This window comes from Protopterus annectens, chromosome 7.part0 (genome assembly GCF_019279795.1).
Source record: "Protopterus annectens isolate FY-2018-M chromosome 7.part0, PAN1.0, whole genome shotgun sequence".
In the NCBI taxonomy this organism is placed as follows: Eukaryota; Metazoa; Chordata; order Ceratodontiformes; family Protopteridae; genus Protopterus; species Protopterus annectens.
This window is the reverse complement of record NC_056739.1, coordinates 297,658,520-297,672,252: the sequence shown is the minus strand read 5'-3', so window position 1 is coordinate 297,672,252 and position 13,733 is coordinate 297,658,520. Positions and strand designations below refer to the sequence as shown.

The 13,733-nt window shown below is 35.6% G+C and overlaps 1 protein-coding gene across 1 annotated transcript in view; it reads left to right on the top strand.

Moving 5' to 3' along the window:
• Positions 1 to 13,733, top strand: part of KLHDC8A (kelch domain containing 8A) — a 581,975-nt gene that overhangs the window by 56,480 nt on the left and 511,762 nt on the right. The window contains exon 3 of the mRNA XM_044076810.1: positions 3,471 to 3,568. The gene's annotated coding sequence lies outside the window, so the exon portion shown is untranslated. The remainder of the gene's footprint in view (positions 1 to 3,470; positions 3,569 to 13,733) is intronic.

The following is a 13,733-nucleotide window of genomic DNA, read 5'->3' as shown; positions in this document are numbered from 1 at the left end:
TAGCCACACCCACAGGCTAGCGACGCCCAAAAAGAAAGGTCACTAACACTAAGAGCCTTTGCTTTTAGTAAATGCAATCTGATTTTTTTCTTATCTTTATAGCCCTCCCAGCTAAGAAAACACTTGAATGCTTTCAGTAGCCATTTTCTCAAGGTCATTTCTCTTAATTAGATAGTCTTCTGGCAAATCAGACAGAAACTGCTAAGGATACTTTGTCACCCAATGAACAGCCATCTTGGAATGACCTACTACACTACTTTTCTTAGAATAGCACAATCATTGTATTTTTAGTGACATTCCATTGATAACATTGTTTAGTATATTCTTTATGACTGGTCATTTTATTGATCCTGAGCTGAGACTGAAATTGGTCTGATTCTGTGTCCTACCAATATTGGCCATATGTAAATGGCTTCTCACATCTTATTTTGCCAATGTGACACTTCCCCTTTGCAGATATTTTCAGAGACAAAAATGTTGACATCTGGTCTGTTGGTATTTACTGGCTTATGCAGTGTTACTAAAATGTGTGAAATTTTTGTCAGTTTATTTAGCTACAAAAGATCACCTGGCTAATTACACTTTTTTAAATTATTTCTCATTAGAAACCCTGTGTCTATCTGAAAAGATCAAAGTAATAAAGTCAGAGAGGTCAAAACACCAGAAAAACAGGTGTGAATATGATCTCTGCAAATGGAATGTTTCATACAGGAACATAATATATTTTTTACAAAACCTTTAGAACATATACGGTTCTCTTCAAATTAGTATGTGCATTATAGTGTTTGATACATACTAAAATATACATTTATTAAATATTTTACCATAAAAAGTGATATTGTCATAGAGCACCAACTCCAGGGAAGGATTTGTTGAGCTGTAAGAGGTGGGCGAGTCATCCTTAGCCTTTTACTTCCATGTTCACGTGCACCTCCTCTCCCAATCAAAAGTGTGTTCACTGCTTAGTGGAAAATGGCTTAGTGGGTCCATTGAGACCACCATACAGGTGTTAGTTTCAATTCTAGCAACAGACCCTGCATTTATAATGCCTTCTGTAGCACCACCCTTAACAGATATCTTCCCATTTCATATCATGCCAGTGTAGCATGTGATGTTGGTTGAGCACTTGGCTTCAGCAACCCCCTTCTACAATAGAAGGAGTGCAGGACTGATTTTAGGGGTTGTGTGATAGGAAGGCTATGTTTCTCTTTGTTTTAATTCTTATAAACTGCTGAGTCAGTGGCTGTGATCCCCAGAGAGACTGTGCTCAAAATCTTGTAGTGTGAATCATCTAGATTCAGAGCTTTCTTACTTCAGAAGACTGGCTGACCATTTCTACTATCCACTACTAAATGGTCTTCATTCTATCTAGGTATCCTAAAGCAAAATTGCCTGAACTGTTCAGTATCGATTCAAAGCCCCAGCAATTTGTTACTGTTTCCCAGCAAGAAATCAAAGGTTATGGATAGGTTTTGTAAAGTAAATGTACTTCTCTGTCCAATCAGACCTTCAGTCATTTCATTTTCTGTCAGAGCCTCTTGGCACGAAAGGTTAAAAAAAAAAAAAAAAAAAAAAAAAGAAAAAGAATAAGATGCCTCCCCTGACTCATTTGAAATAAGGCCATTGAAATGATCATTTCACAAGGACTTTGATCAGTGGTATTATCCACAGCAGAGTGGCCTGGATCTGGTTCCCATCCTTCTTTGAGGAGTTCTGTACACCCAGCCAATAGGTATGTCCACCTTATAAACCTGTCCTTTTGAAGTTTTCAAAACTATGTAACATACAAGAAGAAAAGCGGTAATGAGGTTTTTAATGATAAATTTCAGAAGAATTGTAAAATTTAAACTAAGAGTAAAATCTTGTTCTGCACGTGGAAATTCTTTTAGAAGAAATTGGACATTTTTTTGTTTAAAAGTTTTATTTTTTATGGTGAACTGCAGACTTTTAGAAGGATATGTAAATGTGTTTGATAATTTCTCAAACTGGAAAAGACTAATTTTCTTCTACATTTATTATCAATCTTAAAAAGCAGACTTCGGACCCTCTTTGGGACAGTGCTATTTATTCTGATTGAAAGAAGGTTTCATGTAATGCTTTTTACAAAATACTCATACAGTAGTACTGTAAAGCTTAAGATGTAACAAATTAAGAATTTAAAAGTAATACCTGCATAAGTTACAAAAAGTAAAAATAATATTTGGCCTTTAGTAGCAGTAAAAGGCATGGGACCAGTTTTTAGAAGTTAATGGTAAACTGGTTAGAAATTAAGTATGAGAGCCACATGAGTCACATGACTATCAATCCATACAAGAAATGCTTGCTGGGAATGAAGAAGTGTTTTGTCAGGATCTTTAATACTGCAGTGTTAAAAGTGCCAGTTTGGTGAATTAGACTGTTGTACCAGTGTTTTCAAAATTAGATCACTGCACTAAAACATGGAGATGATTTAGAGCTTGAAAGGCTTGAGAGGGGAAGAATCATTAGTCCAGTGAAACTTTATGAATCAACAGCTCTGATTGTTCCTTCTGTAAAAAAAGGATAGTGCCATAATTGTTTGTGGGTATTGTAAACTAATTCTATATCAGACAGAAAATACAGACACATAGCCTTCTCTTTAAGTGGAAGAGGTGATAGGCATGTTGAAAGTGGAGGAGCTGGAGACCATGTTGAGTGATTCAGCTGTATTTTCTAAAACAGATCTAACTTTCAGTTATCAACAGGTATTGCTTAATGATTTGTAAAAAAATATGGTGATTAATATGCCAAGAGACTGGTGTGTGTATTACAGTGCTCAATTTGAGTTCTGCATTATTTACTTTTCATCAATTAATGGAAAACTTATTCAAGGGATTGAATGTTTCATTCTTGAATGACTTTGTGACTATAGGAAAGACAGAAAGTGAACATATTAGTAAATTACGTAAAGTACTTCAACTACTTCTGAATTGTAAACTGGGAATTAAAAAATGTAAGTTAAGAAAATTGCAGCCTGAATATCTAGGACATATTTAGGACAGGAAAAGGATATACACGCTTCTGTAGATAGAGTAAAGGGTGTTCATACAGCTACCACATTTGTGAAAGAGTTACAGGTGCTTTTTTTTTTAAGCATCCTAATTAAATCACATTTTAAACAATGACACAGGTACACATACATTTATAGAGACAAACAATACTATTTTCATGCATTATATATGTTTTCATTTTAACAATTATTGTTTGTTCCAACATTACACAAATTGTTCCATTCCTGCCTTTCCTTAAGTCACATTCCTCTTCCTGAACGCTGTTCTGCATTTGTTGTTGCCACAAATTTAATTTATTTCTATGTAATTCGTTCCTTTCCTTTTTTTAAAAATCCCACCTTTACAATATTCAGTACTTGGATTACAGCTGTTTTTTTGTTTTGTTTTGTTTTTTTGTATTTTGTAAAATTTACATTGCTAACATCTTCTTTGTGTTCACAGACCATGCAAATATGCAACATTAGACGGAGACAATGGCAGATCCAGAGAGGAAAGAAATACGAGTTATATCCTGACTGTAGATAAACAGCTTGTAGTCTGTGAGTACTGGAAATGTTAATAACACTATTGCCTTTTGCCTTTTACAGATTTGTGTGTTTAATTATATCTGTGTGTGTGTGTGTGTGTGTGTGTGTGTGTGTGTGTGTGTGTGTGTGTGTGTGTGTGTGTGTGTGTGCGTGTGTGCGTGTGTGTGCGTGTATGTGTGTGCATGCGCGTGCATGCATGTGTGTGTTTGTGATGTGTGTGTATTGTAAATATAGATGGTTGCCAGTGACAGTGATACTACACAGAATATTTAAACCTTAGTTATACTGTTTGACAACATATAATGCTACACGTTAACTTTTGCTGCTGTGTACTTGTGATTGTTTGATATTTGTATGACCTTAGGCCCTGCTCTCCTTTAGAATAAAATCTGAGATAAATGTTGTACATTTCTAAACTGAAAAATTAAAACACTGGGTACTTTAATTACATTTATGTAGAGACAGCAGACCAGTAATGTAAAATGTGTACCTCTGCACTTTGTGCAACAGAAACGATCATTACTATTGAATACTAAATTGATTTGAACAAGATCTATTCAGTTGATATGAACATTAATATTTTGCATGTTGACATAAATGAAAGTTAAGGTCACTGGATATAGTCAGCTCTGAGGAAGGTCTAATAAGCTGAGCTAGTCCATGCACATCTGATGGGCTGTAATAACAGGAATCTTTGTTACCTCATTCACAAATGATTGACTACATTTTGGTTATTAAAGCATGGGAGGAGCCCCTGAGGAAAAGTACCACAAAACATCATAGGGGAAGTAATCTCTGCAAGTTGTACCCCATGTATTTAGCCATGTGTGTAATGAAATCACATATACTACACAGAAACTATTTCTTATGTCATTTACATCTTCTGGAAAGTGTATTCTTATCATGTCAAACATAAAGAAAAAAATGTATTGGCAGCATAAAGAAGAGAAAAGAGAGGTGCGTGACAGTGCACCTGGGTGTAGAGATAGAAAGGGGCTGACTAAATGTATATTTCCATTGTTATAGCACACAGGCTGTAATAGTGATGTGAACATTATAATGGGAATTTTAATGGGAATTTTAATCAAATCTGAGGTGCGTTTTGCCATCTAGATTATGAGGCTAAAGCAATATATATATATATATATATATATATATATATATATATATATATATATATATATATATATAGTTTTTAATAATTAACCACTAATAATTAACCACTGCCACTATATGTACTGTAATTTCCCTGTCTTAGTGCAAACACTTCACCAGTCCTTAAGCTACGGAAAGCAATCTTTGCAACATGGAGGTGTAGTTTTAATATTTTAACATTCCTGATTCATGCAGTGCAGTTTCATCATGCCATTGTAAACATTTCAGCAGTCCCCGAACTAAAGGAAAGTATCATTTACAACATGGAGACATAGGGTTGATGTTTAACCAGTATGACTTTAGACACTGCAGTTTCCCATGCCAGTGTAAACCCAGATGCCCTGTACTGGCAAGTGCTCACTCTGGCAGCAGAGCCCTAGAAGACAAGAAGAGACTCCATAATTTTTTCCAGAAAATTCACAGTCATATCCTTGTGAACCTACCATTCCTCCTCCGCCGAAGGTTGCTATCACACAGCTACATGACTATATTTTTACCCTAAACTGAAGAGACAGCTTTACAGCTCAGGATCCTCTTACTATCAGAGGTAATAAACATTTTCACAGTTCTGTCTTTCTGTGAGACTTTAAGCACACATATGTAGCTTGGCCATTTCATAACATTTTGGGCCCATATTTCCAGCATGCCATTTATGGTGTTTCTTGTCATGAATATACCATGTCACTGTTGTTGCCCTATTCTGCAGCGCAATCTGATTTTACAAAAATGAGTGCAAATTACTTTAGTATGAAATTTCACAGTGTCATACTTCTTGGGATGAGCTCATTAGGTATGTTTTTCAGATATTTGGTTCAAAATTATCAGTAATTTGATTAGTGAGCCTCAGTTTAAGTTGATAGCCATCTGACTGCAATTTTTAATTTTCCTTTGTGATTTTTGACACTGTGCTTATCAATCATGAATCTTCCCCTTGATTAGAGAGTGCCCTTTATTTCCTGCACTCTGGGGATTCCTCAAAGAACCAGGGTGAGAGCTGACTGAACGGGACCGTCATTCAGGCAGCCATGAGGGGGCTTAGTGCTCTTGCTGTCACTTCAGAAAAATACCATTTTGGATAACCTAACCTCACCCTTAAGAAGTGGACTTGTAAACTGCATCTTGATAGTGGCCGGGGCCCACAATACTTTCACCCACTCACTGTAAAGTCTACCAACCACTGAGGGCTTCTTAAACCTAATGCTCACCCCTAGGTGCCCCCCTCTTCTGAGGGATAGCAGCAGTGAGTGTGTGAGTGGACAGCTTCACCGCTTCATCCCCCTCAGGGTGGTCTTACACACTCTCCCTGCCTTTGCTGTCAAGCATCTGAGCTACGAATCATACTTAGATCACCCGAGCCATAGACAGAGATTTATCCCTTTATGTCTATCCATTTCTTGTAACTTCATCATTATTTAATCTTTTGAGTGTAATGTATAGCACCTGTGGAACCGTACATCTTGAACTCTGTCATTACTATCATACAGTTCTATTATAAAAAGGTAACTTTATGCAGCAGCTGTAAAATCATCCTTTGAGATGAACTTGAACAGGGTCCTTATAACTTGTTGAATGCTCATATGAGCAAATGATGAAATATCAAGCTTGGATACTCAAAAACCTGGAAGCTCAAAAGGATTGGGACACACAACACCTTATTCTTGCAGAGGAGCGCGCTCCCTTGCACCCCCACATCCCCTGCTAATAACATATACCAACTACAAGATTGCTCCACAGTGGAGAAAGTATCTACTGTACCATGATCTCGCACAGTAAAGGTCTGTTCCACTTGTGCTTCCATTTTTTTAAGTTGTTTGTTCATCTGAGCAATCAATTAACTGATAGGGTCCTACTTGTACAATAACAATGTCATAGTTCATATAACATGCTGTAAGCTGAGTACTATACTCCGAAACTGATCCAGAATTAGTGTTAAATGCTAGCAGCATCATGAGTCTACATTTATTTCATAAGTATTTGGACAGCAGAGTGGCACAGTGGTTGCATTGTCACCTCACAACAAGACATTCTCCGGTTCGGTTCTTGGCGGGAGTGCCTTCTGTGCGGGGTCTACATGTCCTCCCTGCGTTCGTGTGAGTTTTCTCCAAGTACTCTGGTTTCCTCCCACATTACGAAAACATGCGTCTGGAGTGTTTCTACCTGGGCCTCCGCTGAAAGATGGCTTTGTTCCAAGTGAGACTTCTTTACAGGTAAACAAATGTTAAATAAAATAAATTTATATGTAACACTTTGAGCATGTTGAAAATTAGTTTCCAAAGTAATTAAGTATTCTGTAGTTGTATAATACACTTGGTGGGAGTTGCCTCGTCAGTTTGAGATTTTTTTAATATTTTGATTTGAAACTTGTGTTTGAACAGACAAAGTTACTCAGGGGAGAATATATATGCTTTGTTGAATCTGCTCAAGAACTGAAGCATGGTTGTTTACAGCTCCCTGTCTTCATTTGCTGTCCTTTTCATTCTTCCATCTCTGTCTGGCATACCTGAACACATCTTCTGAAGTATACTGTCTGTGATAATTCATTCCATGACCCCACTACCATCTTGATGAAGCTGTACTTCCTTTAGCTGGTCCTGAATCACCCTCTCTCCACTTGCCATCCATGTCATCTTGTTCCTCTACCCTTTCTCTTTAATACTACCCCTTCCATTTGACTGTGGAGTGTGTCCAAATCATATCCTGATTCCTTCAGTATCCTTACCAGGCCATGTCTCTTCTTTTATCGCAACCCTTCCATTGTTTCATAATTTAAGCTTTTTGTTCTGTATGAATTATTAAAGACCCGTGGGTGACTGTGCATTCATGACTTTTTGTGCAGAAACTTTTTTTTTTATTTTTAAGGGGAAATTTACAAGTCTACCATCATACACTAATAAAGGAAAGTTTAGTAATATTATTATACTCATAATTATTGCATTTTCTAGGATATTTCTGGTTGGATCTTTTATTCATCTGCTGTGGGATTTTTGTTCTTTTACAAATAAACAAACTCGGAAGCTACAAAAATAGGATACTTAGCACTTTTGTCCCACGTTTTCCTGGGACTTCATCAGAGTAAACATTCTCAATTCTAGTAATAGAGTGTATTTAAAATAAAAGTTATCCAATCAAATCTCTTGCAATTACATAAATAATTAATTGAACAAAATATTTTAATAAAAAAATTCATTAAAATATTTTAATTTAATTATTTATGTAACATTAAGAGTTTTGATTAGATAACTTTTATTTCAAATATACAGCCTTACTGGAATTGAGAATTTTTACTCTGAAGTCCCAGGAAAATGTGAGACAAAGGCGCTATGTATTTTACAATAAATCTTATTTGTGGAACTTTCTTTTTTTGTTTGTTTATTTATTTATGGGTTATTGGTTCTTCAGTTTTTGCTCTTTTATTTCCAACTTATGTGGTACCTAGCCCGAAGTTAAATACACACGAGGCTGCTTTTTTGAGCTGAGTGTTTCACCACATAACTAGATTAGTGCTACTAAACACTTAAATAGCATCTTGCAGAATACAAGATGTGTACATGGTTCAGGGACTCTTAATAATCTGCTTGCCATCCTTGCAGTCAGACGTCACAGTCATACTTAAACTTCTATGTATAAAAAGAAATTCTATTATTCTTACTGAAGTCTTTTTCTAACTGCCCATTAAATTGATCACAGGTATGATGAATGATACTATTTTAAAGATTTTTATATGTATTTGTCATTTGATTTAAGTGACATTTTAACTGTAGTGCTGTGAGGTACAGTTTAGTTTTTTGTAAGCATTTATCAAGCCATTGTTGCAGTTGTATAGCGGGGGATTTAGGATTAATCTTTTCTGTGGAGCAGGACAGGCTTGCCATGTTGATGGTCTCTGCTCTTGCAAAAATCATTGTATTTAGGTGCTTGAACTGCATGTTTGATGAAAATGCATTTTTACATTAAAAGATACAATTTATATCATTCTGCTTAGTTATTTTATTAGTTGATTGAAACTACATCAGTCTAGTTTTAAGAATGTGTAACGTTATATAATAAATAAACAGCATTGTTTATCAGTTCTCTTGTGTTATTTTCTGCGTCTGGCCTGGATTATGGCTGAAATGGGTCTCTGAACCATTTAAGTTAACAGAGTTGCAAACAAACAAGTACATAAATGCTGCATAGATCAATTCAAATAAAGGCAGAAGATGTATATAGTGGAGTCTAGCTTGTTAATCTTTGTGCATTATTAGGGATCTGTGTGCTTACTCTGCATTTACTAGCCAGTGACCTGAAAAAGTTTTATTCTTTCAGTGGAAATTTGATTTCATTTGGTGCACTAATGAAGGGAGACTTGCAGATGCCTGTGAGAGTGTGTTCTGTGAGGGATTTTCTATCTTTTTCCCTCTTTATGCATGCATTGTGAAAATGCTACTCTTTTTGTCCTCATCATATTGGTATCTCCAAAAGCCAGCCTAGTCTCACTTCCTCTGCATGGGCAGCGGAAGCAGATGTGGCCTTACTACTGCCATGTTAAAAAAAGCTAGCTGCATCTTTGGGATCTATCCTTCAGATACATGTCCAGTAATCTATTAGCCTTCACCACTGCCATTTCTCACTGCACCACACAGACATTTTTATTGTTGAGACTGTGACCTAATGCTTTGCTTTCTGACTCATTATATGCTACCCTAGAGTCTCACAATAAAAGTAAGCTTTTTTTATCCATCCATTGCATAAATAGTACTTTATCATTGTGGTAGTTTAATCTTCGTTGTTATTAAATCACCTTTGCAGGAAGCCATAAAAATATTCTTACAGTTCTACAGAAGAAAAGTAAAAAGTTTAAAATTTACAGCAAAGTGCTGAAAACCACCAGAGCTATAACCATAACTTTACATTTTTAAAGGTAATCTCATAATTTTTCAAACTGCGATATTTTTGCAGAAACAGTATGCCTATTATTCCAACTATCTGTTGAAAAACAGCAATTTTCAGCTACAGGCTAGTTTATTTTTTATTTTATTTTATTTTACTTAAACATGACAAATATATATATGTGTGTTTGTTGCTGGGCTGTAGACTAATCCCAGATAGACACATTCAGACCCAGCCTGGCGTTACCGCATAAGAAAGCAAATAGAGTTTAAACACAGTTGGAAGAAGTAATTTAAAATGATTTACAGTAGTTTTTCAGAAAATCTAACAAAATAAGCACAATGTTTATATATGTTCCATTTATGAACTTACAAAATAGTTGTATTTATTTATTTACTTATTATTTATTGACATTTGATTACTGGGACAGTCCAACTGGTTAGGTACTCTTTTTCAGCAGAAGTCCAGTGAGAAAAGCTACAAAGGATTACAAAAATATTTTAAGAACAATAATTTTACTGTTTGCAAAAATAATACAAAACATCTACAGTGTAAATAATTATACCAAATTAGACATTTTGTAAAAACATTAAAATAGATATAACTTACATGACAATTATGTAATATTTAGAGAAATGTTAGTTTAGAGAAATTAAAGATAAGTTAGTAAATACAAACAGGAATTACAATATGAAGTGGGAGAAAAAAGAATAGGGTCATGGCATACTTATTTAGAGAGTCGGGAGAAAATTTGATTGAAGTAAGGAAGTGAGTGAAGAAGGGATAGTAAGGAGGTGTAAGGTATGGACTTGTACTTGTTCACATTTAAGGATATAGTTTATCCTGGGGTTGAGCAAGAACAGAGCCAGATTTTGGGTACAAAGTCTTTCAGAATGGTTTTAAAAGACTGGAGGGAGGGTATTGACCTGATGGATCCAAGTAAAGAGTTCCTGGCCTTAGCAACATGGTATTAGTACAGACCACGCCCAGCAGATTTGATAGGTTTGTGTTCAGAAAGGTGTTTTGGTCATTGGATCGTAATGTCCAAGTGGGAACATAGTTGTGTAAAATGGTATTTAGTGCCGGACAAGCAGATGGATAGCAAATAATTGTATAGGTGTTAAGAAGCTGTGTAAATATATATATGCACACACACACGTATTAGTTGATGGAGTAGTTCTTGCCAATTTAGCTTTTAGTGCTGTACAGTAGTGGATTTTGAAAGGGGGGGATGTGCTGCAAATATAGCCACTTTATTATAGCATTGTTTAAGTTTTGTTTTTTTCTGATTAGAGATGTTCATAGATTAGTACTAAGCTAACTGCCCTTGCAAGCCTAGCCAATTATCCCTTGTGAAACGCAAACCCTGCACTTTATGCTTGCAAGGCAAACACTTTAACCATTAGGCCATCCTCCCAACTTCTAAAGAATTAGTGGAAGTTAATAAGGATGGGAGCACCATTAAGCAGTAAAGGGAGGAGGTAAGTAGTGGGAAGTGTAGTTTTTGTTGTGTTGGTGAGAAAGCCTTGGCTTTGTAAAGCATTTCTAGTTATTGGTGATTATTTAATACAACTTTGTATATGCAGTTTGAATTTAAAATTATCATCCATTATAATAATTCCAAATAATTTCTATGAGAAGTGACTTCAGTGGTTTTATTATTAAGAGAGAGGATTTGAAATTTTGTTTTTGCATAAGAGAGGTTTTTTTGAGGAAAAAGTAGTTTGTTTGTTTTTTTTTGGGGGGGGGGGGTTGAGCATAAGTTGTGAGCTACAAAGCCATCCTTTAGTGGCTGAGAAAGCTTCTTGAGTAGTTTTTTTTTTTTAGGTGTACCATGAGTGTGGAGCCATCTGCAGATTGTATTAGGGAGATGTGGAGGGTGTTGGTGAAGGTTTTAGAGATAGAGCCTTGTGGTAGACTGCTGGTGTTTGAGAGGTATGTAGAGAGTGTCGTTTTTTTGATTGATATGTAGTGGACAAGTAGATTTTGAATCATAGCAGGGTAGGCAGAGATAGACATAGTGAAGACATTTGAAGTAGAAATTTACTGTGACAAATTGTGTCAAAGACTTTGGACAAGTCTAGAAATAAGAAGGAGACTAGTTTGCCATAATCTCTGGCTTTATTGACAGTACTTCTAATCTTTATAGGTACTGTGGGGAGAAATGTTATCCATGTTATTGGAGACATGGCAAAATCATTGCTGAATAAGGAGAGAAGGATATATAGAGAGGAGAAGTTTATTGTTATTGGAATCAGTTGGATAGTATATGTATTAAACTTGATTCTAGATTAAATTTAGCCTGAGCTGAAATTTTTCACTTTCTATGCAGAATCACCCCTCATTAAGGCATATACAGTCACTTGCCTTTTTTCTACATTTTTCACAATGTAGGGTTGTAAGAAAAGGCATTGTGAAAGCTAATCCAACAATAACACTACCTGAATGTTATGAACAGGTGTTATTGTCATGAATCTACCTATATAACTTTAACAATTTTCAATATTTTGACTTTAAACCAACCACCTCAGTGATCTATCAATAATATTTTATGCAGACAGGGGCTGCAAGACCATGCTTCCTACTATACCAATGATGGATGTATAAATATACATAGTGAGGTACCTGCAGCTTTTTTATTTCACACTTATTATGGTCATAAAGCTATTAAGGCTCAAGATTCACAGCTCTTTTATTGTGTTCTGTCATTTGCATATGCCTTCTTTCCTTCCCATGTGGGGGTCTCTAATCCTGTTGAGCCTTTTATAGTATGAAGATACCTGGCAATCTTTGATAGCAGCTTTATTATTTAATTGAGATTTGCAGCCAGTAAATATGATACGCTGGTTAAATTGGTGAAAGGGTGGATGGGAGACAGGAGGTGAAACTCACAGAATTCTACATTTAAAAAATAGTACCTTATTTCTGTAGTTTCTTTACACTTCTGCAAGCACTTGATTGCACAACACATATGTAACAAAGGAAATATAAGACTCAGTGTGAAGTAGCCACTGACAATTTTACTGAGGATTTTCATACCTAATAGTATTTCTCGGTACTTCATTTTTGAGACAATGGAAATTTTATCTGACAGGAGAGACTAGGGAAATTATTCTCATCAGATGTGCCCAAACAGCAGACTTTGAGCAAAAATTAGCTTTCTAAGAAAATAAAATCACACCAGGGAATCTGTCACCTGTGGGCATTCCAAGTAAGAAAAAACATTGAATTAGTAGCTGGTTTAAGATATATGTTTTTTCAGTTTCTGACCAGGACTGGTCTATTATGATTTTTATTCTTTTGGTGATATTCAGATTATCTGTGACCAGTGGTGAGTTGAAAAATAGTAGTTATGTACAGCGACTGTGGCTTTTGTTGATATCAGCCGATGGGGTTGCTCTGTTCATCTTTGTGTGTGTGTGTGCATATATATGTGTGCAAATGTGTTTGTGCCTCAATCGGGGGGGGTGCTAATATAGATCATTTTGTGTCTTTGTGTGTGTGTGTATATATGTGTGCAAAACTGTGTGAAATGTGTTTGTGCCATCATATTTTGTAAGTACACTTATTCTAATGATGATTCAAATTCTTTGTCGTCTCCCTCCTCTCCTGATAAAATGCTCCAGCATCAGCAGCACAGTAAAGTCCATTTCATACATTTGGTTCTGCACACCTAGTTAAGATTGTCCAGTCTTCTTGTTTTGTCATCTATTGTTAAGCAAGGAGCTGTTGGACTGGGTTTAGGGTATATAACAAATAACAAACTCTTGTTTGTTTTTACAAGTTCCTCTATTTTTTGTACTTGTTTCAAGTTTAAAGAATATTTCTCTCTCTCATTACTTGTCCACCTCTTTCGGTTCATCCAGTCCCTCATTTTTTGGGAGTGGCAAGATTCAGGAAAGTTTTAGATATATATATATATATATATATATATATATATATATATATATATATATATATATATTACCTTAACCACCAGCACAAATCTTGAAGTCTATTGATCAACACAAATCAACATGATATAAATATGCAAAGGAATAACACAGTTTAGCTAACCCCTGTAGACTAGAAATTATTAGCTAGTCTGTTTGAAATTAATCTGTGGCCATGCCTTTCAACTGTCTAGATTTTTGCAGAATGTCCAGATTTTTGC